This window comes from Ambystoma mexicanum, chromosome 10 (assembly GCF_040938575.1).
Source record: "Ambystoma mexicanum isolate Mex_15411 chromosome 10, UKY_AmexF1_1, whole genome shotgun sequence".
Taxonomy (NCBI): Eukaryota; Metazoa; Chordata; class Amphibia; order Caudata; family Ambystomatidae; genus Ambystoma; species Ambystoma mexicanum.
Window position 1 is genome coordinate 705,393,185 of NC_090932.1, and position 24,709 is coordinate 705,417,893.

A 24,709-nucleotide genomic window follows, 5' to 3' on the forward strand; every position below is an offset into this window, starting at 1 on the left:
AGCATAGCCACACTGAATGTCACATCATTACGTAAAATATACTGAATGACAATGTATGACAAAATATTTACAATATGTCAAGATTTGAAAAACGAATGTAAATAAGTGAAATGTCTCCCTCTTTCTCCCTTTCTTTCTCTTTCCTTCTATCCTCCACTTCTTGCCTATACTATCAAAAGTAAGAAATGGAAATTTCAATATAACTGTATGCTTAATACGATTTTATGTTTTAATATGTAGTAGAAACCATGGCAATGAACAGGCAGCCTGCAACAACTAGGGATAGGGAAATTAGGAATAGACATGTAACTTTTGACTTGCGTACTTATTCGTCTGAATGTGGCTTGCCTGTTTGTGCAATTATATTCTTCACCCTCATGTTCGGACTCATAATTTACTGGGCTATTGCATTCATCTTTATTGAGATAAATGAGGGGGCGGGGGAGATTAGAACCAGCCTGGAGAATGGAACACAAATATTTAAGGAGGGCAATTATTTGATATGGGATGGTTTCCAGCTGGTATGGGGGTATGGCCCTCACCCTGACCAAGCAAAACGCCCAAATGATACCAGCAGCAACTTGACCCCGACACAATGCTAGACATTTTAGTGTATCATGGCTATATGACACTACTGCTACCCTGCCCACAACAGCAACCAGACCACCAATAGAAAATGATTACATCACAGATAGGATGAAAGAAAATGCAGAAATGGCTAGCAACTTTATGACCCTGTATGATGAATGGGAAAATGGGGCGCGGGGGGAAGAGATACACTACTACGAGCAGCTAGGGACGCAAAATAATTCCTTAGAAGCAGCAGAAGGAGGAGGGAAGTGAGTAGCAAAGAATATGACGAATACTACGGCCTAGAACTGGATACAATAGAAGACCCCAGACACCCACACCAATTGAATAAATGGTATGCAGACATGAGCTCCACGGCAAAGCAAACAACTAATGAGAGTTGTTATGTGTGCTTGTTAATTCCCCATGCCTCAGGCACACCTAGGGGTCTTGCTGCCACAAGAACTGCCTCTTACAGATGCCAATGTCTCCTTCATCTTACCCTGTACAGAATTAAGAACACCTTCCAGGCACACACAATATCCTTCAAAATGATGCAGAATGAGAAAACATGTTACTCGAGAGCCAAAGGAGTGGTGTGCTTGAAAGAACCTTTTTTCATCATAAAAGGAACATTGTTCTCCGAAAACAAATGGAAGGATGACGTGATAACATGCAAAGCAGAGGCACTGCGAGGGTTGCCAGCAGAGAAATTGCAGTGGACCGAGAAAACCTGCATCCCAGTCTGGGCAGAACATATCTCCAATCTAACATGGGTGAGCACCATCGAAAAGCCATTCAAACTACAAAAAGAAATAGCCTCTGAACTATGCTTCCAAGGGGAAGGAAAAATGGACATGGGGAAAAACAAGAACTGTAGCAAAACACTCACGATTCCTGACATGAGAAAAGGGACGGCAGCCCCCATGGACACATACTGGGTGTGTGGCAAACGGGCATACCTGCACCTCCCGCTATCTTGGAGGGGCACATGTTCTCTGCCGATGCTGCACTCTGCTCTAATGGTAATCCCGGAGAGCCACATTGAAGAAGGACGAATACCAGCAGCTCACAACACAGAGTGCACCGCCCACTGAGGAGCCACTGCTGTATGCCCTGTCGAAGGACAACATTCAAGGGGTCGTATCCAGGAAACGAAGGTCGTCAAACTATATATCCAAAGCCTCTTCAGAACTACTGATGCAAATCCCAGACCGATGGAGGTTGTTCAGCTCAGCCAAGACTTTCTTTGCCTCCCTTGTCCCGAGAATCCAGGTATGAACCAACACTAAGTGGTTGCAAATAACACGCTGGGAGCTGATCCAAATGGCCAAAGACACTGAAGAAGGTTTCAACGTGATCAAGGTGGAGCTCAGGGCTCTGAGGCTGATGATATGCAGAACAGGTATGTCCTAGACCTGTTGACGGCGATGGATGGAGGTGTTTGCCGAAAAATCAGGAGCGTGTGTTGCACATTCGTGCCTTCTGAAGACGCAGAGAATGGGACACTATCACACGTCATCACGGCAGTGCACAACCTGGGGAACGCAAGAAGAAGGAAGGCGGTGCGGAGTCAAGCACATGGTTCGACAACATTTTTTCATGGGTGCCTTTCTGGTTGGGACTTGCCGTCAAAATACTGATGCCCCTCATCGTGTTTTTTCTCTTAATTTTTTGTGTGTGCCAGCTAGGTCTTGGCCGCTGCGCAAACGTAGTCCCCAATGGAACAATGATGATGGTGACAATGGGCAATACCAGAGGAGTGGCACGAATACAACAGGAGGTACACGTGCAGACAGGTGAGAAATCTGAGCTAAAGTTTAGAATGGTGCCCATATACTATGATGGGGATATAGTGGACAGGTTATATCATACAACAATAAAAGAGCCCTTGGAATTAGAATGGTACACAGAGGTATGGGTAGACCTGGAGGGAGATGGGGATGTATATATATGACTTGCACGCCAGATAAGTATGCTAGAAGAGGGGAAAGCCTCCAGGGAATCTGTAGAGCGTGGATGCCAATAAAAGGAACACCGGCATGGGAAGAAGCAGTCCTAGAAGGGAAGGAACCTGAGCGGTTGGGGGAATTATGGATTTGGTTACTTAAGTAACGAAAGGGGGAAATGTAGGGGAGGGCAGGTCATTAGGACCCCCCTCACCTACATCTCCTACCTATGTGAAGACTCAAGACTCGTCGGCAGCCCCCACGCCCCAGGGCCTAGGGGGCGGGGTGGCTGCGGATCGACACGTGAGGCTGCACAACCACATATATGGCAGAGCATAGACACCATTTTGTAGTAGACAAACTCCATTTTGTTAAAGGCGCTAAAAACCTAACACATGCAGAACAACTCGCATACACAAGAGCTGCAGCCTGACCCCTGCTTGACCACGCTCGCAGAGGCCTGTACTTCCCCCCCAGGCTCCTCCTCATGGTAGATCTGCTGAGAGCTCGTTCTCACGAGCAACCAGACACAAACAAACAACAAAATAAACACTGTATCATCTAACCTTCCGCAGTACATCATTGCCCCATCCGTGACCAGGCTCATTCGGAAGTAACTGAAACCAGCCCAACCCTGCACACCCTGACCATGTACCAAGCCCCAAAGCTGGACTGTGTGGCGCCCCTCACCCCCGCTCACCCCCGAGGCACCTTGTATTGTATGATAATCATTTTGTGATACATGTCGCGTTGACTAAACGTTTGCTGATAATGTAAAGAAGAGTTGTTATACAATATATGACAGCTTCTGACAGCTCCTGTACATAATGTAATAACACACATTTGAAACACATGTAGACCCACCAAGGCACTGGAGCCAGATTGTATTGTGGTATAATATGTATTGCCCTCTTTGCACACAAACCAATCTAATGCTACCTCATGTTCGTATGTCAACTACTGTTATGAAATGTTGTGCTAAGGGATAGAGTCCCCCAATTTATATCCTCATTAATGTAAATATACATGCATAATCCCAGGAGTCCTAAGTGTTGTCGTCTGCCCTTTGCCAAAGGTACGATGCGCTGCTCTGTGCAGGGAGACAGGCCCAGAGCTGCAAGGTCGTCTCCCCCTCCTCCCGCCCAGGCCCGCCAGGGATAGCTGCTGTTCAAAAAGCACAGCCTTGCCTCCCCTCCCAATCTCGCTGGGTCTGCGTCAAGCATTCACCTCCCCCATGTCCGAGGCTGCCACAGCCTGACTCTGTGAATTATGAACTACCTGGTCCTAAATCCCTCCGCCTCCAGGGCACCAGTTACATACCCCCATGGCCCATTGGTATTTCTGCTGACCCCTAGTTAATGGCCCTCAAAGGGGGGGTGCCCACCACTTGTACCAACAGATTGCAATACCATCCTCCACTGCAACCACCAGAACAGGGCGATCGAATAACCCCTCCTGTACCCCTGACCCAATTAATGGTCTCGTGGGACTAGCATGTTTGAACCCAAGGTGTCACTACAATAGATGTATTAGGGTACTTCCTATTGCATATCAATGTCCCTGTCTCCTTCGTGATCTAAGGTCAATGTATTACAAGAATTACAAGACAACTGAAACTGCATAGTATAATGAATGGAGGTGAGTGTGTGGCCACAAGGGCAAAGTAGCAACCCAGCCACCAATCATCACTACAAGCTGTGTCCGGCCCAGCACTCCACCCCGATGAGCCCAGCTGACCGTTCACCCCGCACTGGCACCACGTGGATCTCCGCCAATTCTGGAGCAGCACAGTAGACATTATATATAGTTCTAGATCAGAGGTCTTCAAACTGTGGGGCGCGCCCCCCCAGTTGGGTGCGGCCGCATCACAAGTGGGGTGCCAGAGCCCAGCATGAAATGTGTAAAAAAAAACAAATATATATATATATATATTCTTTTTTAGATTGGAGGAAATGGGAAGGGGCAGCTTACATGGTCAGACTGGGCCATAACATGGTCTTAGGCACCAATGAGAAAATGGCCAGCAGTTGCAAATGGATATTCAGTGTTTAGTCACAGGCTGTTTGAATAGTACCCAAGGGTACAAATGGTGACATTTAAAGAATATTTATTCAGCAACAATGGTCAAAATTACTAGCTGCATAGTGAAGTAACTCCTCAAACTGGCCCACATTGGCCAAAAAAGTGGCCCATTTTTACTGGACTACACTAGCATTTTGCATTTTTGGTATGGTCATCGCCCTATAGGCCAGTTCAAGCCTGCCGGCTCATCCATAATGGGTGAGGGGGCGTCCACCCACTGGCCACCTCACCCATTATGGAGGAGCCGAGGAGCCAGCCCAGTGAAACACTGAGGACTCCCTCAGCTGCTTTTTCCAGCTGAGGGAGTGCTCCTGGGCTGGCTGAACTGTCAAAGGGAAACTCTATTTGCCTTTGACAGTTCATTTCCCCAGCGACACAGGATCACTGAGCCATGCAATGCTGGCAGTGTTTTGCATCGCCAGCCTTGCATAGCTCATTGGAAATACTGGCTGGGGCACTGCATGTATGTATGTGCGAGGGGGTGCTCCTGCGCCTCCTGGCACATATGGGCAGAGCAACCTGGAGCAGGGAATTTTAACAACCACGTGAGTTACCTTTATGGCAATTTATTTTTTATTTAAATGTGTATGGATGTGTGTATGCTTGTGTTATGGGACTGTGGTGGGAGCATGATGGGCGGCAGCACTGGGATAGTGGTGGAAGTAGGGTGGGGAGAGCCCAGGGTCTGTACTGGGAGTAGGGTGCGGTGACGGCACGCAAAAGTTCATAGAGATGTCTACATACTGTCCATCTGGTACTTTTGGGGGGGCCCGGCTTGCCCAAACTTTGCTCAGGGGGGCCCAGGCCAAAAAAAGTTTGAAGACCATTGTTCTAGATGATGCCACCCAATCCCAACGACTATGTGCCCCCTATATCTACTTTAGGCGTGATGTATTTTTCTGTAATAAGTATGACTGTCTATGCTATTGACAGACAGAGCGCACTCGGAGTTTGCAGAGTCCTTTGCATGCCCTATATTGATTTAGATAAAAACCCTTTTTGATCTCACCCGCACTTGGTCCTGGTCTCATTCCCTCCTGGGGGGTGTCCTTTATTGTCTCTCACTAAGGGGGGGGTGCGTTTTTGGGAGATGCTTACATTCACTGGTCTCAATGGTTTTAGGAGGGAGACATGAACCACTGGGTGGATCTGCATGTCGGCCGTTAATTCTAATTTCATGGCCGCAGGGTTGATCACAGCAGTGAAAGTGTAGGGTCCCAGATATCTGGGACGGAACGCCTGTGGCCCTTTCAGGGGGATGTTTTTGGATGCTAACCAAACCTTGTCTCCGGCTTGGTAGTTAGGAGCTTCCCTTCGGTGTCGATCTGCAAACTGCTTCTGTTACTCGTTTGGCTCTGGCAAGATGCTCTGCTGCTTCCTTAAGAACCTGGGTGATGGTTTTGTGTAAGGTTGTTACAGCGGGCATTTCTAATGATTCAAGTGGGTCGAAAACGGATGTCCGTGGATTTCGACTGTACACTATGTAGAATGGGCTTTGTCCCGTACTGGTGTGAATGGAGTTGTTATATGCGTATTCTGCTAACCAAAGTATGTCCTTCAGGTATCCTTGGCTTTGCATCATATACCTTATGTATTGCTTGAGGGTCTGGTTAGTCCGTTCGGTCTGGCCATCGGTTTGGAGTTGATGGCTTGTAGTTAACCAGAGGTCAATTTTGGCTATTTTACAACACCTTTTCCAGAATGCAGAGACAAACTGAGTTCCTCGGTCTGATATCAATATTGATGGGAACCCGTGTAGCCGGACAATCAGTTCCAAAAACACGGTAGCCAGAGTAGAAGCAGTTGGGAGACCTTTCAGGGGAATAAAGTGGGCCATTTTGGAAAACAGATCTACGACGACTAAGATGGTATTGTATCCGTTACAGCAGGGAAGGTCTGTAATAAAATCCATTGATAGCGTATGCCAAGGTGCTGGGGTACTTCTAAAGGACGTAGCAGACCTGCAGGTCTTTGTTTTTGGGACTTGTGTTGCGTACAGGTGCCACAGGTTGCGATGAACTGGACAATGTCCTTTCGCCAAGTTGGCAACCAGTAATTTTTCTGTATTTTAGCTTGGGTTTTGGCTATTCCCGGATGCCCTTCTACTAATGAATCGTGATAGTTTGCGATGATTTGCTTCTGTAATTTCTTATCCAGGATGTACAATCATCCTTAGTAGTATGGTAGGTTGTCCACGATCGTATACCGGACTCCCTTCCCTAGCCATTCCTGTTGCGCTGATGGACTCATCAAGTGTTGCAAGTCAGATTTTAAGTTGTCTAGAGTGGTGGTTGCGGCAATCATGCCTTGGATTCGTACTTCCGGGATGATGGTCACGGGGTCTGGTGTAGTGAATGCCTCTTCTCCGTCACTCATGCGAGACCGGGGGTCCGCTTTTCCATTGCATACTCCGGGTCTATAAGTAATGACAAAGTCGTATTCCGCAAAGAAGCGAGCCCAGCGGAGTTGGAGGGATGATTGTGATTTAGCGATCTTCAGATATTGTAGATTGTGATGATCTGTGATGACGGTGACTGTATGTCTAGCTCCAAGAAGATAATGGGCCTCATTAAGGGTTTGGCGGTAGCCATGGTGCTATTGGCACCATGGCTGCCTCCAAAACCGGGTCTGGGTTCCCTGAATGGGGAATTACCGGGCCATTCCGAGTTTGGAGTGGCCAGTAATTCCTCCATTTGTGAACCTGGGCCCGGACCTTCCCCATTCCCATTTGAGCCCCCATAGGGCTCAATGGGAATGGGAGCGGGAGCTAACAATGGGCCGATTACGACCGGCCCATTGTTTGCTCCCTGGTCCCCTCGCGGGACCCGGTAATGATGCCTGGTTTTACCAGGCGTCCTTACCGGGTCCCGCGAGGGGACCTCGTCATCTTGTGGAATGGGTTTAACAGGTCCACCTCCATCAGCGGAGCCCGTTAACCCATTCCGTAAAGGTTGTAATGAGGCCCCATGTCTCCAGGCTTTGAACTCTGCCTTAATTGCTAGCAGTTCTTTATCAGTGATTGCATAATTCAATTCAGGGCTGAAAACTTGTGAGACCAGAATGCCACTGGATGCAACTGACCTGTTTCAGGGTCTCGTTGTGACAGGATTGCTCCCATTGCTATGTTGGAAGCATCAGTTTCGACCAGGTATGGCAGTTCTGGTTGAGGATGCCGTAGAATTGGTGCTGTGGTAAATGCTTGTTTTAGCTCCTGGAAGGCTTTCTCCGCCACTGCGGACCAATTAAATGGTTTATTTTTCCTTAGTAACGAGATGATTGGGTGGACGATATGGGAGAACCCGGGAATGAACCGGCGATAAAAGTTGGCAAACCCGAGTACACTCTGTACTCCCTTTATGGATGTCGGCGAGGGCCAGTTAAGGATAGCATCTACCTTGCGCGTGTCCATGCGTAGGCCCCGTGGTGTGAGAATAAAGCCGAGGAATTCTACCTCTGTCACATGAAAGAAGCATTTCTCCAATTTGGCATATAGACGGTGTTGCCGCAGTTTCTCAAAAACTGCCCCGACATGGTTGACGTGGTCCTCCTAGGTGGTCGAATAGATAAGAATGTCATCAATATAGATTAGAGTGCAGACGTCCAACAGTTCGTGGAGCACGTCATTCATGAAAAATTGGAACACCGCCGTGGCATTACATAGTCCAAAGGGCATAACCTGATATTCATAAAGGCCATATTTCGTGCGAAAGGCTGTCTTCCACTCGTCTCCTTTGTTGACTCTTACTAGATGGTAGGCCCCTCGTAAATCTAGTTTTGTATATATCTGAGCGTTTTTTACTTGATCGTAGAGCTCAGGGATAAGCGGTAAGCGGTACCTTTTTTTTACCTTGATCTGGTTAAGTGCTCTGTAGTCAATGCAAGTTTTCAGGTCCCCCTCCTTTTTCGGCACAAAAAAGAGGGGCGAGGATGCAGGGGACTTGGACGGACAAATGAAGCCATTTGCCAGATACTGATCGAGGTAGGTTTTTAGATGCTGCTTTTCCTGTTCTGTTAGGGCATAAATCCGGCTGCAGGGAACTTGAGCTCCAGGTACCAGATCAATTTGGCAGTCATAAATTCTGTGCGGAGGTAGGGTGTTTGCTTGCTCTTTTTGAAAGACATCTTGGTAATCCAGATATTCAGGTGGTAGTGAACTGGTGAGGTCCAGTATGGTTTTTTCTTTGATGAACCTGGGTTGGTAACGTCTTTTAATGAGAATCCCTTGCTATAACAAGTGGCGGCACCGTGTTGGGGAAAGGTCAGAACTCGTTTACACCAGTCAATCCTGGGATTGTGGTTCTCCAGCCAGGGCATTCCCAATACCATCTGGAACTGAGGCGCACTGATGAGATCAAAGGTGATGTCCTCTTGGTGATCGTCCTGACACAGAAGCGTGACCTTCTCGATGTAATGCGTCACTGGGCCGGATGATAGCTGAGATCCATCAACTGCTGTGACTAAACCTGCTTCTGTCGGAGAGGAAGGACTAACTGATTAGCCAGATCTTGGTCCATGTAATTCCCCACAGCCCCACTGTCAATGTATGCCTCAAAGGCATGTATTTTCGATGGTTGCTTGTGGTTTACTAGGCGCAAATGGATGACTGGATGTGAGGTCTGTATAGGTTCCTTTTCACCGCTCGACAAGTGGACCCCTACGCTTGCCGGGCGTTGGAGTTTCCAGAGTCCTGTTCTTCTTCTTCACCCTTGTCAGTTGCTCCAGCTGCTTTCCTGGCTGGTTTCACCAGGCACTCTCGGAGATAGTGACCTGCCTTACCACAGTACAAACAAAGATGCTGCTGTCTCCTTTTCTCCCTTTCTACCTTGGCTCGGACTGATTGTGGGATTTGGTTTGATTCTCACGGGGTCGCACATAGACCGACAGCCCCTCGTCCTTGGCCCGATCCATCTTCCGATCCTGCAATCTGTGATCGAGCTGCACTGTCAGATTGATGTATTCAGCACATCTTTCCAGGGGATTTACTACTTGGGCTAATACGTCCTTAAGTTCCCCTCGCAAGCCTTGGTAAAAGAGCGCAGTTCTTTTCTCCTCTGGCCAGTTAGTTTGTGCTATCAGACAATTGAAGGAAGTGATAGATGTTAGTAGGTCTTGGTTACCCTGCTTTATTAATAACAGTTCATTGTCCAGAGCCCGTCCTTGAGTTTGCCATGCAAATAGTTTCTCCATTTTACACTGGAAACCTCCGAAATCTCGAAGCAAAGGATCATCCTGGTTTACCAAGAGTATTGACCAGTCCGCTGCACTACCTCCCAAATATGAGAGTACAAATGCCACTCTCGCTTGATCATTGGGGAATGCCCCAGGTGTGCACAGGAAATGTAGGCTACATTGAATCCTAAAGATGGCGTACTTATAAGGATCGCCTGTGAAGCGTTCTGGTGTGGCCAGAGTAACCCCCCCTAGAAGAACCACCTGTACTGGCGTGGGCTGTGGAGGCACGGCAGGAGGGGCATACCCCGGCAGTGGGACCTGGCCTGCCTGTGCCTGGAGCATTTGCCTTGCTAGTTCATCTGTGTGCTCCCGGTTCAAAATTAGATCCCTCCTTAGGGCATGGGTTTCCTGCCTTGAGGCATGAACTTCATCCCGTAACTCTCCCAGTAATCGGGCCAACTGGTTCGTTTCAGATGTTTCCATAATGCCCAGGCACAGATTGGAAGAGGCTTTGTGTTCTGTTATGCTCACCTGGTTTCTGCAGAGGCGTTGGGGTTGCAGCCCTCCCAGGGGTGAGGTCGCTCGGGTCCGACTTCGTCCTCTGAGCTTATGTGGTGACTGGTGGTAATAGGTGATGCTGCTCGGAACAGCTCCTGTGTGGAGAATAGCGGCATGAGTATGCCAGCTTGTGCGCCTGATCCCCTTCCAGATCCCTTCTCCCAAACCGTGGTACCCGTGGGATACGCTGTCCCTGGCAAGCTCACCTGTTGATTAGTTTTGGCAAGCACTCCGCCCTGCTGCTTCTGGCAAGGGCGCTTGTATGATCTGGACTGAGTTCCTTCACTTGTCCCTTGCACTTGGTAGTCCAGTCCAACTGCGACTAAGCTACTATACTTCAGGTAAGTGTTCCTGTTTGCCTTTGTCTTTACTCGTCTGTTTTTGTTGTATTGTAAAGTTTGTTGTCTTGTATTGCTGTCCGTTCCACTTTTGATGTTTGCTCTTTTGCTTTCTTCCCTTGCAGGTGATGTTGCCAGCCCAGCAGAAGCTGCGGAGCTCGAGGCAGCAGCCGGGGGGAACGAGGAACGAAGCTGCAGCGGTACAGTAGCTGGTAAGTTGTTAACTAGGGGGCGCGCAGGGTTCAAATGTGGCGCAGCAATTGGACGGATGTTCTAACCTTGTCTTTCTTCTTCACAGGGTCCGAGTTCGTGGATGCGGAGCACGGTGCTGCGGCGTCGGGATCAAGAACACTGGATGTCAGATGATGAGTCTGCAGATGAAGCGATGAAGCACAGGTTTCCTGGAGGTGAGTATGCAGGAGAATGCGTGGTTTCAAAGTTAAGTAAACTGGTCCAAGCGGTGGTGAGTGTCACGTTGCACGTGAGTGCACAGTAACACGAAGCACCGGCCTTAAGGATGGAGCAGCTTATATAGCTGAGCTTCTGAAGTCACGCCCACCAGGTTCAGCCTGTCTGCCACACCCTGCCACACACGATGAGTCAGCACATGAAGACCAGGCCTAGAGAGCCACACCTTATGAGTCAGCACATGAGAATGTTCTCTGGAATAAAGGCTATCAGCTCCTGGAAAGTTCTTGTAAAATAAAAGCACTCCTGCACTGAAATAAAGTAAAAGCACTCCTGCACTGAAATAAAGTGTTCCTGCTCACATCTCTATATGAGCCTGGCACCAAAGGCATCAGGACTGAGTCCAGCCAGGGCCCCTATGTTTATCGGTTCCAAAGGGACATAAGTGTGTCAAGTGACCCATTGCCCAAATCTCAAGATGGTGTGGTTTTTGTGTTCTGGGGCCTGTGGGCATGACACCTGTACGAGCTGGTCACTTCACTGGGCGGTCAGGAACACTTCAGAAAAGGCCTGCTTATAGGTTAAGCAGGAGGTGCCGAGACTAATTGTTCCCATTATTCCAATGGATCAAAGCGCCCTTGCAGGCCTTCTAGGTTCAATCAGAAACAGGGGGTTCGACAGAACAACAGTGGGCTCAGTGTGCCAAACCAGGGATCTGCTTCTTCGGTTCAGGATACTTGGCTCCTTTACTAAGCTCTGTGAGAACTCAGAAGATCGACCTGGAATGGGTGTAAAATGCCTTTTCTTATCCAAAATCTCCTTCAAGCCAAAATAAAGAGAAACCAATAGATCTGCTCACGTGCAGCTATCACAGACGTGGTCCAATGCCAGACCACGGTGGTCCCAGTCATTCCAGCACACCAGACATCCTTTCTCCCAGGATGTGTATTCGAACTAGAGAGCTCCATCCCACATCCTGGAGGCACACACACAAGGCATGCACAAGCCATTGAAAGCTTCAATTTGCTAGGGGACCTCCATGATCAAATAAGGAATTTCCTGGGTCTACTCAACCTGGGGAAGGCAAATGGACAAGATGGCCAAAGGACAGAACAAAGGACCTTGTGGCATGCCCATTTTAGGCACTGGCCACTGTCCTAGGCCAAACATGGTAAACGCAGTTTGGACCATAGAAAAGAGTTGAACACATGTAAAAGGTAACAGCTGCTACCAGCTCTGTCCAGGGCACCCTTGTACATTCATCAAAAATCCTTCGAGGGTGTCTAGTGCCTTAAAATTGAAAAAGAGACCCCAGCGCACAGTACTGGAAGGTACATTGTGCACTGATAAAATGTTACTAAAGAATAGCAACAAAGTGAATGACTAAAGGAAACAAAGTCTCCCATTACTGACAGTCTTAAGGGCATGTCAGTTTCCCCATAACAAAATTAGCAAAAGCCCAGTGGAGTACAGCAGAAGGCTGGGCTCTAACGGCAAAAGTCAGGCTAGATGGTCAGACTATCCATGCAAATGAGCATTGGCTGCAGCCACATTTGCAGTGGACGAATCAGGGAGTATTACCATGGGAAGCAGCACCACTCTCTATGTGGAGCATGCTCTCTTTGCAATACTGGAGAGACCGAAGAGCACACTGACAACACAGCAAGTCTCTGGGTATGAGGTGTTACTTTCTAACCCAGCTCTGAAAGGCAGACTTGTCAACCCAGTGACCTTTCTAGGCAATGCTTTAGAGAAGGGTGTTAATGCACATGCCTGCACAGCAGACTTAGAAGAATTCAGTGATACTCACAAAGTACAGGAGGATGCATTTGAGGGGGAGATGTGCTTTATATTGACAGGTCTTTGAAAATTGACCAAACAACTGGGAAAAGACATACTGGGCAGCAGTCGTGAGACTGAGAGAGGATGGGACAAGTGAGGTAGTGACAAGCACACGCCTGACATCACATCAAGCAGCACAAGCAGCAGAATTAGTGGCTTTAATATTGGCTTTAAAACGCAGCAGGGAAAAGGAAGTGATGATTTATTCAGATGTAGCCTATGTGACATCCATTATGCATTCTAGGCTGTCACGTTGGATGAAGAGGGGCTTAAGACGTGCTGATGGATCACTGGTGCAGCACTCACTAATATTGGCCAGATTGGTAGACATGATAGATCTCCCAGAGGGCCTAGCAATAGTGAAATGCCAGGCACACAGAAAAGTGGAGGATCCTATCTCCAGGGGTAATGAAGCAGCAGACCATGAGGCAAAATGCGCCGCATATACTGGGGACATTTTTGTTACACGTGCGTGACTATGCAAGAGCTATATTACTAAAAGAAGGGTACAACATATTACCAGCAACACATATTATGGAGCTGCAGAGACCTGGAACCAGGGAGGAAAAGGAACTGTGGTTAAGGATGGGGTGCACAGTATCTCCAACAGATGCCCTATGGCGGTAAATCAACAGAGGGAAGCTGGTCATACCACTTGCATTATTGCACACAGCACTGACACAACTACACTATACAACCCATACAGGGAAGGAGGTGCTTGACGCCCATATCAGAGAAACATGGTTATGTCCTATTTGGGCAGAACACATGGTCGAGTTCATGATTAATTGTTTGGTGTGTAAACAATATACAGCAGGTCATACATTAAGGGTAGTGAGAGGAGCCATACCTTGTCCAGTTGGTCCCTTCCAACACCTACACATCGACTATGTCGACATGATCCAAGTCTGCCAGGGGTATCGCTACATGATAGTGGTTGTGTGTCCATTTTCCCGTTGGATCGTGGTCAGTCCCTGTTCTCATCCTGCTGCCCTTCGAGCGGCAATATTCCTGGTTCAGGAAGTATTGGATGGGGCGTGTGTGAGCTCCTGTGGTCTGACAACGGCCCTCACTTCGCCAATGAGATGTTCCAGCACATTACAACCTTGCTGCGGATCCAACCCAAATTCTCATGTGCCTATCACAGACAAGTGAATAGGGTCTGTGACTGCCTCAATGGCTATCTTAAAGAAGCTATAGCTAAGACTAAAAAGAGTTTGAACAAAAGTTGGCTGCATTGCCTTCCTCTAGCCTTCTTCACTCTGTGCAACAAGCCATGGTCCGACCACCATTTAACCCCACACGAGGTGGTGACAGGATAGCACATGCAACTTCCCCTGGCTCCTCCCACTAGAGCAGAGAAGGATACTGAGATTGTGGCTAATGTATTGGGTCAGGAAATGTATCAGCATATGACTTCCTTGATTGCTAGTGCCTTTTTTTATTTCTCACCAACTGCAAAGACACAATGAGACGCCTGAAGACGGAGAAGAAAACAACAGCATCAACTACCACAAAGAATTACTTAAGCAGCCATCCGTATACCCAGGAGACCAGGATCTCCCAAGGAACTTTTCCTGACGGTGGGATGCGCCCAGGTTCATGGGCCCCCACACCATAGTAGCAATAACTGAGAGAGCTGTTAAAATGATTAGGAAGAAAGTTTGGAATAGCTTAGGCGACATCAAGCCCTACAAAGCAGTGGCCTCATCTGGTACCATCATTGACAAGGCCAATGAACCTCAACAAGAAGGGCAAAACAACAATTCAGAAGCAGCACTGCCAAGCAGAGGACACCCAATGGTTACTCTCTTACGGGCAGCAGAGTTAGGGCAAGAACTTCCTACATATCCAGAGTGAGGGTACACTTCTGTCTGTTATTTTTCTTTCCATACACATTCATCGTGAAAGTGCAACTATTTTTATTGCATTTCTTCCATGTGCCCACTGATCCCATAACTGATACCTTCCAAGGTCAATTTGTCGAATTTATTATAAGGTCTAACGGGTCACGATGATGCCATCCTAGTGTGTATTTCCATGTCTTCATAGCATACTTGGCCCAAGTTTACCCAGAACTAGAAAGAGGAAACCCATCCATTCTTGCTGTCTTCAGCGAGCCTAGAATTAAGACTGTGTGGGAACAACTATTCATTTTTGCCATGAAACACTATATGGTTTACGGGGCTTGAACTACTAAAACACTAATACAATAATGCTTATTTTTGCGCTTTTCAGGCGGGCAACTGATAACTTCAAGCTGCACCAGGATCCAAACAGCACAGGTAATAGAAGGGGTCATTAAAACGATTCTCATCTTGTCTTGTCTCTTATTTCCAAGTGGTGTTTTTTCATTTCTATTTTGGGGAATATCCCTTGTATCTAGTGCTGCCGCTGTACCCTCTACTACCATTACCCCAACTCCAGCAGGTCGAACGGCCATGTCACGTGGACAGGGGAGTACTGTAAGCACAATGAGGAGAGGTAAGCACAGTGCTGACACAGACAAGGGAGGGGTGGAACTATATCTCATGGACACTGCTCGAATATCTAACAGCATGTGGTACAAGCACATGACCAAAGTAGGTAAAGAAACCACTGGGGAGAGCTTCTATGTCTGCTCACTAATCCCCTATGCCACGAGGGCCTCCATAACTTTTATAGCAACTGAAATACCATCATCAACAGCACAATGCCTTATGTACTGATCCATGGTAACAAACCGAGACCATTCCATGGGAAAACAGCAACACTGAGATGATGTCCAAGGCAACGTTCCCCTATGTAGACAGTTATATAAAGACGCTTGACATGATGACAAATTACTAGCAATTAGACCAAGCTATACAATACATAACTGATGGCCCACAGAAAGGTGACACAGAAACAATAACACTGAAAGAATTACATTGCCCTAAGAGGGGTGTCAAGGAAATAGGAGGAGAACCAGGTTGTTGGGACAGACCACAGATGCTTGTGCATGGCCAAGTATACACAGCAGAAGGGTGGAAAGAAGAAGTAGTAGGAAGCAAAGCACACACCCTATTACAAACACCAGTAAACACAGTACAAGGAGAAAACAACAAATGCTCAAATGAATGGGATGCGGGAACCAAGCTGGTCACCTGGCTAGACAATGAAGCTGAACCAATGCCCATATACCACTGAAGAAACCAGCATTATGTTATCAGAATGACAGTACAGTAAAGGTTGGAGATAACACAGGGTGTTGGTACAAAGAAAAGCATCCAGCAATGAAGGTTGGCACAGCCGTATTAATAGACCAATATTGGGCATGTGGATCCAAGGCATATGAAAAGCTGCCACCCAGCTGGGGAGAAGTTTGCTCGTTGGTGCACATCATTATGGCAGCACTGGTTGTGCCACAGAAGGATGTAAAGATAGAGGACTTCCCTCAAATGGATACCAACAAGAGAAAGAACAGATCAATAGGGGTGGAAGAAAAGGGAAGAAGGAAATGGTCAGTAGAAGTGAGTAGAGTAAAAAGAGACAACTATTTTTCATCAGAAACAGAAGCATCACTAGACGATGTACCACCTCAGCATAGGTTGTTCAGCAGGACAGAGATGTTTTTCGCGTCAGTAGTTCCAGCTGTCCCGACATATACAAATGCAGAATGATTGCAGGCTTAAAGATGGGAGCTGATGCAAACAATAAACTCTACAGTGAATGGCTTCAATGCGATAAAAGAAGAGCTCCGAGCAGTAAGGTTAATAGCACTCCAAAACAGATATGTTCTAGACCTTCTCACAGCAATGGAAGGAGGAGTTTGCACCATGATCAGGAGTTCCTGTTGCATGTTCATGCCTACAAGTGACGGAGAGAATGGCACACTGACAGAAGCAGTGACAAGATTATCGAAGATGCATGCCAAGTTGGAGGAGGAATACAAAGGGACAGGAACAGACCAGAGATGGCTCTCATACATATGGTCCTGGATGCCATCATGGCTAGTAGATGGACTGATAGAAGCTCTAATATTATTGCTAGTGGAACTGTGTGTGATGGAGATCTACATCACAAAATGTCACAAAATGACTGAGAAGATAATAGGGATGAAAATGTTAGTAGAAGAGACAAATAACCTGAGAGCAAGGATAAGGGAATGCACACTGTTCCCAACTGAGATAACATTCAACAATCCATTCGATAATAAGAGATACTGGGGGAAATTGGTATGGTGCAACCCGGAGGGGTACTGTAGCTATATGACCTGGAGTTTCGATGACTATGCAAATTACTATGGACATCTTGGCGGAGTAACAAAGATATGGCTACCAAAATCAAGAGTGACAAAGTATGGAGACCAGAGGGGGGACTGAAGAGAGGGACCCTGGATTGCCCTTCCTCGCCTCCATGAACATGACGGCCCGAAGAGTCAAAAACACACAAGGTCACTCACTATTCAGACAGTGCCCAGGAGGACCAGTGACTGACGCATGCAGAGAAATATTCTCTCAGACAGCCATTCAAACCTTGTCCAGTGAATGTCTTTGTGGATACAGGTGCTTCAACATTGGTCATGGACCCAAATCCCTCAATGGATGACGTTGACTAATGCCAAGAAACTACTGTGCTGACATCATTAGTGACACAACAACATATCCACATTGGTCATGAAGTACATTCACAACCATGCACAATGTTACAGAAACACACACAAAGAACATGTGTATACAGTTCTGTAGATAGAGGGCAGATACATATACGTACTGTCGAAAGTTTGTATTATATTTCTCATTAGCCAAGTGCAGAAACGCTGAATGCAAGGCAATGAAGAGATGGATAGCAAGCTTGCAGATGCTTATGGCAACTAACCCTAAGGAACTACAGGACTACATAAGGAGCCTGACGGAAACATAGCACAATATAGATGTTTAGAAATAAGTAAAACGAGGATCACATGAGGCCACAAGTCGCAGGACGAGAGATGCGGGAAAGGAGAACCAGGCTGCACAGAGAAGGAAGGCCAGGGCTCACAGCCAAGGTCAGAGAAACGCAGCACCTTCCAAACCTAAAATGATAAGGGACAATCTGGAGAAAAACTGAATAAATGCTAATAAATTGCAGACCAGTAGAGCTTGATTTTGTGGTCCTCCACCACAAAATGCAGCCGAGCTAGACAATGGTCATTCACCTCTGGTGGGAAGACAAACAGTTCTCAGCAAAACAGACATGAAGTGAAACATGGACAAGTTAACAATGTTGCAACATGGAAAGCACTTGCACAGGCAAAAGTGGTACTGCTAACAGATACATTGGGAACAAATAGTCATTCTCATCACCTTGAAGAGGTGCACAGCGCGCTGAGAACAGAGCTGGGCCCCAGGCCTGGGGAGACCAGTTCCAGCCAATCAGGGGACAGAAATCCAGGGGTGGATGGCAGAGGGGAAGAGCCAATGGTAATCCTGCAGCCTTGCAACAATGTAAAAGATAATTTCTTGGGGAACGGGCAGGTCAGCCACCTGACATGAGAGGGCCATTTAACTAATATCTATAGGGGAAATCCATACTGTATACCACTCAGAGCACTCAACCAAAAAGTGTGATAGGTTATTCCTGGCGGGCCCATGTTGTGATGACATTTTGTATCAAAAAGGGCTGACACCGGTTTGGTGACTCTGGAGATTTTTGAATGTACTGTATGATCCTTCTTGGTTTTTTGTAATAAACGACAGTCTAACTTGCCCTTGGCTGAGTCCTCTGTTTTTTCTGGGGAAGGGTTGTTGGGATCCTGGGAGCTGAACGGGTGAGCTCGTAGTAACCCCCAGACCTCTGGCATACCAGAGCTCACCAACAAGTGCAAAACATTTCATCAGAATCCTGGTTGGATTCATTGTTCGCCTGGGCACCAAACTGACTTGTGGCTATGTTTAAAATAACTGTCTCTGTGCTCGCCACGATACTCATTGTCATCTACATCGGTTGTGTGATCATTTAGCGGTGTAAATACCACAAGCACAAGAAAGGGTATGCAATGGTAATGCAAACAATGCAGGTCAAGGACTAGGTGAGGAACACTCCAGTGTGAATGAGAGAAAGAGTGAAGAAGAAATAATATTTTCAGAACCACTACCAGACTTAGAGAATTATCATGCATTATGGGAGGAGTGTTTGCCTGACTGGTCAACAATATTGATTTGTGGGCAATATTTGGATGGGTACGAGGAAGAAGGGGACATGACCACAGTAACCAGGGTGTGGTTGCGCAAAGAAAGGGAAAAGGAAATGAAAGGTACTGAAGTATCGATCAAAGGGGGGGTATGTGTTAAAGGTGCTAATTCAACACCTTATAGGGGGACACACCTACCAACTACAGGAGTAAAGAAGATGCACAGTGGGGTTGGCCACATGGGGAATGACACAGATACTAAGAGACACAGAAACACTGTATAGAGGACTTCACCGGGAATGGTTGAAGGGGGGGGTGTGTGTTAAAGGTGCTAATTCAACACCTTATAGGGGGACACACCGACCAACTACAGGAGTAAAGAAGATGCACAGTGGGGTTGGCCACATGGGGAATGACACAGATACTAAGAGACACAGAAACACTGTATAGAGGACTTCACCAGGAATGGTAGGGGGTAACGAAACATTGGATGTAAACTTGGTCCAACACATTGCTTCATGATTAGCTAAAGGAGGGGAGGGACAGAAATAGCACAACCACAAATACGCATAGTGGGAACTCCCTCGGAGCGGGCTGGATCTGGGAACTTTTCCATTTAAAACTTGTCACCACAATAACAGGGATGTGCAAAGGGGGAGGAGGCTCAATTTACTCAACACATGGGAATTTAAGACAACCGAAACCGGGTGAGGTCACTGCAGAGTGGTCAGCCAAACAAGACACCCAGCACAGTAGCGGGGAGGGTGGCTCTGTACCAGTGAGACAGTCAAATGATCACTGACGCCCATCGGCAGGTTGCATTAGGAAAGGAACAGTGGGCGGAGTGCCGTTCCTGGGAGGACCAATCAGACGGTAAGTTCCTATGCTCGAATGAGGAGGCCAGCCCTCAAAGTATCCACCACATAGTCTGCGAAGGTCATTATCTAACAGGTATCATGTGAATGTTCCCTTTCCCACCAGCTGCAGGGTGTCTTGGTTCCCGTTCTCAATGGTGTTGAACAATGGCAGTATATTAAAGTTCCGGCGGTCAACAAAAACGTTGCTTTATTAATAACAATATGTTCCAAGGTGGGTTGTGAATAAAATGTGGTAACACAAGGGGAGGTGAGGTGATAGGAAACTATTGAACTGTTTGCTCTAATGGCACTTACACTAATTAATATAACTTTCAAGGAGAAGGTGGAGGAGATTTGCAAACCAATCAAATCCCTGGTAAGCACAGAAAAGACTAACCCTCCAACTTCGGACCATTGTATTTCTTGCTACAAAACTGCTGTTCAGAGGGTTTCATTACGGGTCCGGCGGTAACTGCGCCGGTGATACCGGTGGGTTGCCACCAGACCCGTAATGATTTACCGGTGCCTGACTTTCCCAGTGAAACCGGGGGATTACACCCCGGTGGACCGGAAAGTCAAGTGCCGGTAAATTGTAAGTTCCTATTCCTATGGAGTCCCATAGGACTCTATGGGAGTGGGGATCACGGAAGCAACGGCATAAATAACGGTGCCAGTGCTTCCGTGAAAACTCTGCGGTCTGACCGGCCGAGCGGGGCGGCTCCCGGCCGCAGAGTTGTAGTATGCCGATCTGGAAACAATGGTTCCGGTAAGCTTACTGGCACCACTGTTTCTGGACCGGCAGGCTCGGAATGAGCCCCATAGTCCATTTAGATGTCAGCCTCTCGATCAGAGCTAATCAACTGTTCAGTTTGATATGAGCTCACCGAGCTGTAATAAACAGCGCTGCTTCTTGCCTGGTTTGTGCTTCATTTTCTGAGTATGTGTTTTTTTATTATGCACGAATAGGCGTACCTCTGACTACAACATCATGAATGTACTCTGCATACTGATGTAGCTGCGTGCATTCTCAGAGATTCATCCACATGTAAGCTGCATGATCCTACATACGTTCCGTTTTTGCTTCTTCATTCTGTTTTTGCTTCTGCCTGCGAGAATTAGGTTGCCGTTTCACTCATGCTTCGCTTGGCGAGACCACTATGTTGTTTAAACTAGCAACATTTGGTGGGCCAGGCATTACCCAAGCGCTTTGGGGACCATCGCCTGGACAAGGTAATGCTAACTTGACTAAATGGAGCTGAAATGTGTGTGTCTCCCAGCAAGGTTCCCTAACTCGTACATAAGAATGGTGTCAAGGTATCTACCTACCCATGACAGTCTGTAAAATAGGCAGTACACTATCTGTTATACATAGGAATGTTCTCATTGAATGTTGCTAGACACACCCTTTCTATAGAGACCTATTGTATGCGAAGGTGTAAGAACTTATGTATTCTGGGGAGGGGGTAATTTGTTAATTCATGGGTGGTCTGGACTCTGGGATCCGGGTGTGTTTGTGCCGTCTGTCCTATTGGTGCCTGCTTGCTGCTTGCCATTAAAGATGTTTACCAACCCTCTGTTTATTGGATTATTTTTTAGAGAGGTGTACATTGACAAATTGGTTGCATGGACATTGGATCTCACTGACTTGCCGAGAAACCCGAGGGTCAAGGAAGCAACTCCCCCGATTCCAAGGCCGAAGGTAAAAAGATGTGTCTGAGTAAGGGACTGCTAGCAGGTGTTCCTATGAATTAAAGGGGTTAGGCAGAGCAGTCGCGCAAGAGACCTGACCTCGTCAGGGTTGGTGAGCGCATTGAATTGGATTGTTATGTATTGTGCTGTCTTTTTTTAATTTGCCTCTAGTGTCTGCTAATAATGAGCTTTAGTAACAATCTGCTAATAAGGAATTGTGAGGGAAGGTAACCTGCCTGTAATACTTCAGTCTAATATAGATAACTGAAAGAACAGCGGACCACTGTATCTATTGTAAAAGAATCAAATGTGACACCCATTCATTGCAACCATGTGGAACATTTTAGGAAAACTATTAATAAAGAAGGGTAGAGTATGGAGATAGGAGAGAAATTCTTGTTCAAGGTAGATTTGAATGAATTAAATGGAAAAAAAAGCATGCAATGTGAGATCCTGTCTCGTCAACCCTATCCAAAACTTAAATGTGCGATTGTTGGACACTAAATGTTGTTTAAACTCCTTCTATACTATACTAGAAATGGAACTGATCAGGCTTGTGTTTCCTCCCCATGAGTCTCTTACCCACAGCTCTTTCCATACCACGTCTCTGGACCACTCTGTATACTGGGCTGCTTAATGTGGGAAAACAAACTGTCAGAATACTTTATGCAGTTAGAACGGCCTGGGAAACAATACGAAACTAAATGAAAATGATCTGAAATTAGCTGACAGTAAAGGGGGTGGAAATGTGTGCTAGAGCACTGGATAGTAGAGAAAAGCGGTCAACATGAACAGCACCAACTCTGCCAGCCTCTGATCGTGGTAGCTCTTGACACAGAGGCTGGCACAGACTGTCCACAATAATCTATTCCTTGTGTTCCCCAGTAAGAATGGTCGCAAGTAAGCATAGGGAAGTGCCACTTCCTCCTAAAGGAAGTCCAGCCTACTTTATGGTCACACATTCTCCCAAAACAGGTAGGCAAATGACACTATTTACATGTGAAGACAGGGTCAAACAATGTCCTGAAATAGCCACATTTGGTCTTGTCCGCAGAGTCCACCTGCAAACTGCATTGGAAGCAAAGGGCGCGTAGGTGCACCAACAGCAATGGGACAGCTACTTTGACTGGTACGACGAAACAACAATCAGGCAGTGGCAGTCAAAAACGCATGCACCCAGGAGATACTACAGGAATAATTAAATAACTTGAAGCAGAGCATGATAATCCCCTAAAGATAAGAAATATTGTAGCCATTTATATCCCGTTCTCAAGTGGTTACCCCACGAAAGAATCTCCTGAAGACATTTTATATTTATATTAACTGGGTATTTTGAATTTTTTGCCTGATCAATGACACAAATACAGGTTTATGCCTTGAATCCAGCTTGGCATGAGCATGAGCTGAGTCGTCCAATCAGAAACCCTGGCTCAATGCTAAGTGAACCTCCTGCATATACCCAATCCACACCCACGCATTCAGTTACCAGTCCTTCATGATCACTTCTGGTTTAAGATACCATCCGTGTTCAACTGTCCAGTATCTTTGAATCGCCATCCAATGGGTCTTCTGGGAATTCTGAAGGGTTTCTAATTCTCTACACGCAAATAGTGCAATAGCGCTATCTTTAAGACAGTTGCCTGGGTGAGGGAACTCCTTAGTGATGATGCATGCTCCCTGCAGCACCACTGACATATTTAATATCACTCAACAATTCCTTAAAATATGCAAGGACCCTTCCAAAATTCAAATTTCAAGAGGAGTTGCAGGTCATCATCGCTTGCTAGAAGGCCACATATGCACATAGGTGTAATCTGTTTTATAAATATATCCCAAGAACACTGATTGGTCTAAAATGAATTTGTGTAAGCAGGTTAAGGGAGAAAATCCAGCAGACTTTCTCGAGCTATTGAAGAGGTGGGCTTTGATCAGTACTCAGGGATCCCAAACTCCACCGTCACATCACTGTAGTGTGAGTGTGATGAAACTCCAGTCAAAGGTTGCAGATGGGAGTAAATTTGTTCTTATTGGTTGGGAAGGAAAGGATCTGATTGAGGTAGTGTTAGCTGCACACCACCTTTATGAGAAAGCTGGAAACCGAAAGAAAACACTCTGGCAAAGATAATTGCATTACAGATACAACAGTTGCATCCCTCTCAGACAAGGGAAGGGCGTGGAATGGTTACCGTTTTTCCTGGAAAGGGGTTGAAGAGGAAGTGGACTGCCACCTACGATTGGGTGTGGGAAGAGTAATGAAAGACTGACTGGAAATGTGTATACTGGTCAATGTAACTATTGTAAGGAGTTTGGTCATTGGAAATCAGAATGCCTGAATCAGCAGACTTCACAAGTTGGACTAACTAATTAACCCTCTGCACATATCTCCCAAAATGTCCCCTGCAGACACCACCAAATGTGTTGAACTCACAATAAGATAGCCAGAGAATCTGTGAGAATGTTTCCCACTAATACTGCTTAACCCGTCTGCCTCCTTTGTTGATTGTCCTGTCAGTGGAAAGAAAGTTTCCTCTCTGGTTGACACTGAGGCCTCGCGCTCCACAGTGAAAGCCTCTGAAGTTCCACATGCTATTTGTTCTGAGGACATTATTGATGCTGTTGGTATTGGCGGTACTCTAATATCTATATATATATAATGTCTCATCCCGTGACTTGCTTTAGGTTCTGAAGATCATGCTTTTCTTTTGAGTCCTATAAATAAACTGTACCATTTAATGTTACCCAGAAGGTAGAGATTCTGGTTGTGTTACAGGAAGAGGCTAATTCAAAATCGGAACCTCAAAATGACCCCCTCCCCCCTTTGTTGCAACAGGGACTGTTAGACCATGTTCTTTAAAAATGATGGTCCATGCATGCAAATGGTGTTGGGTGCATGCCCAATGTCAAATCTGTGCAGATCGCTCTGAATCCTGCCAAACCTCCACTGTACCCTACATCTTAACAAGGTGAAGAAGGGATCCGTCCTGTCATGGAGATATTGCTTGAGCAAGGAATCATAGTGCCCACTCACAGTCCATGTAATACTCTGATAATTTGGCTAAATAACCCAGGTAAGAATATCTATTGTTTCGTTTAGGGCTTGCACACTGTCAA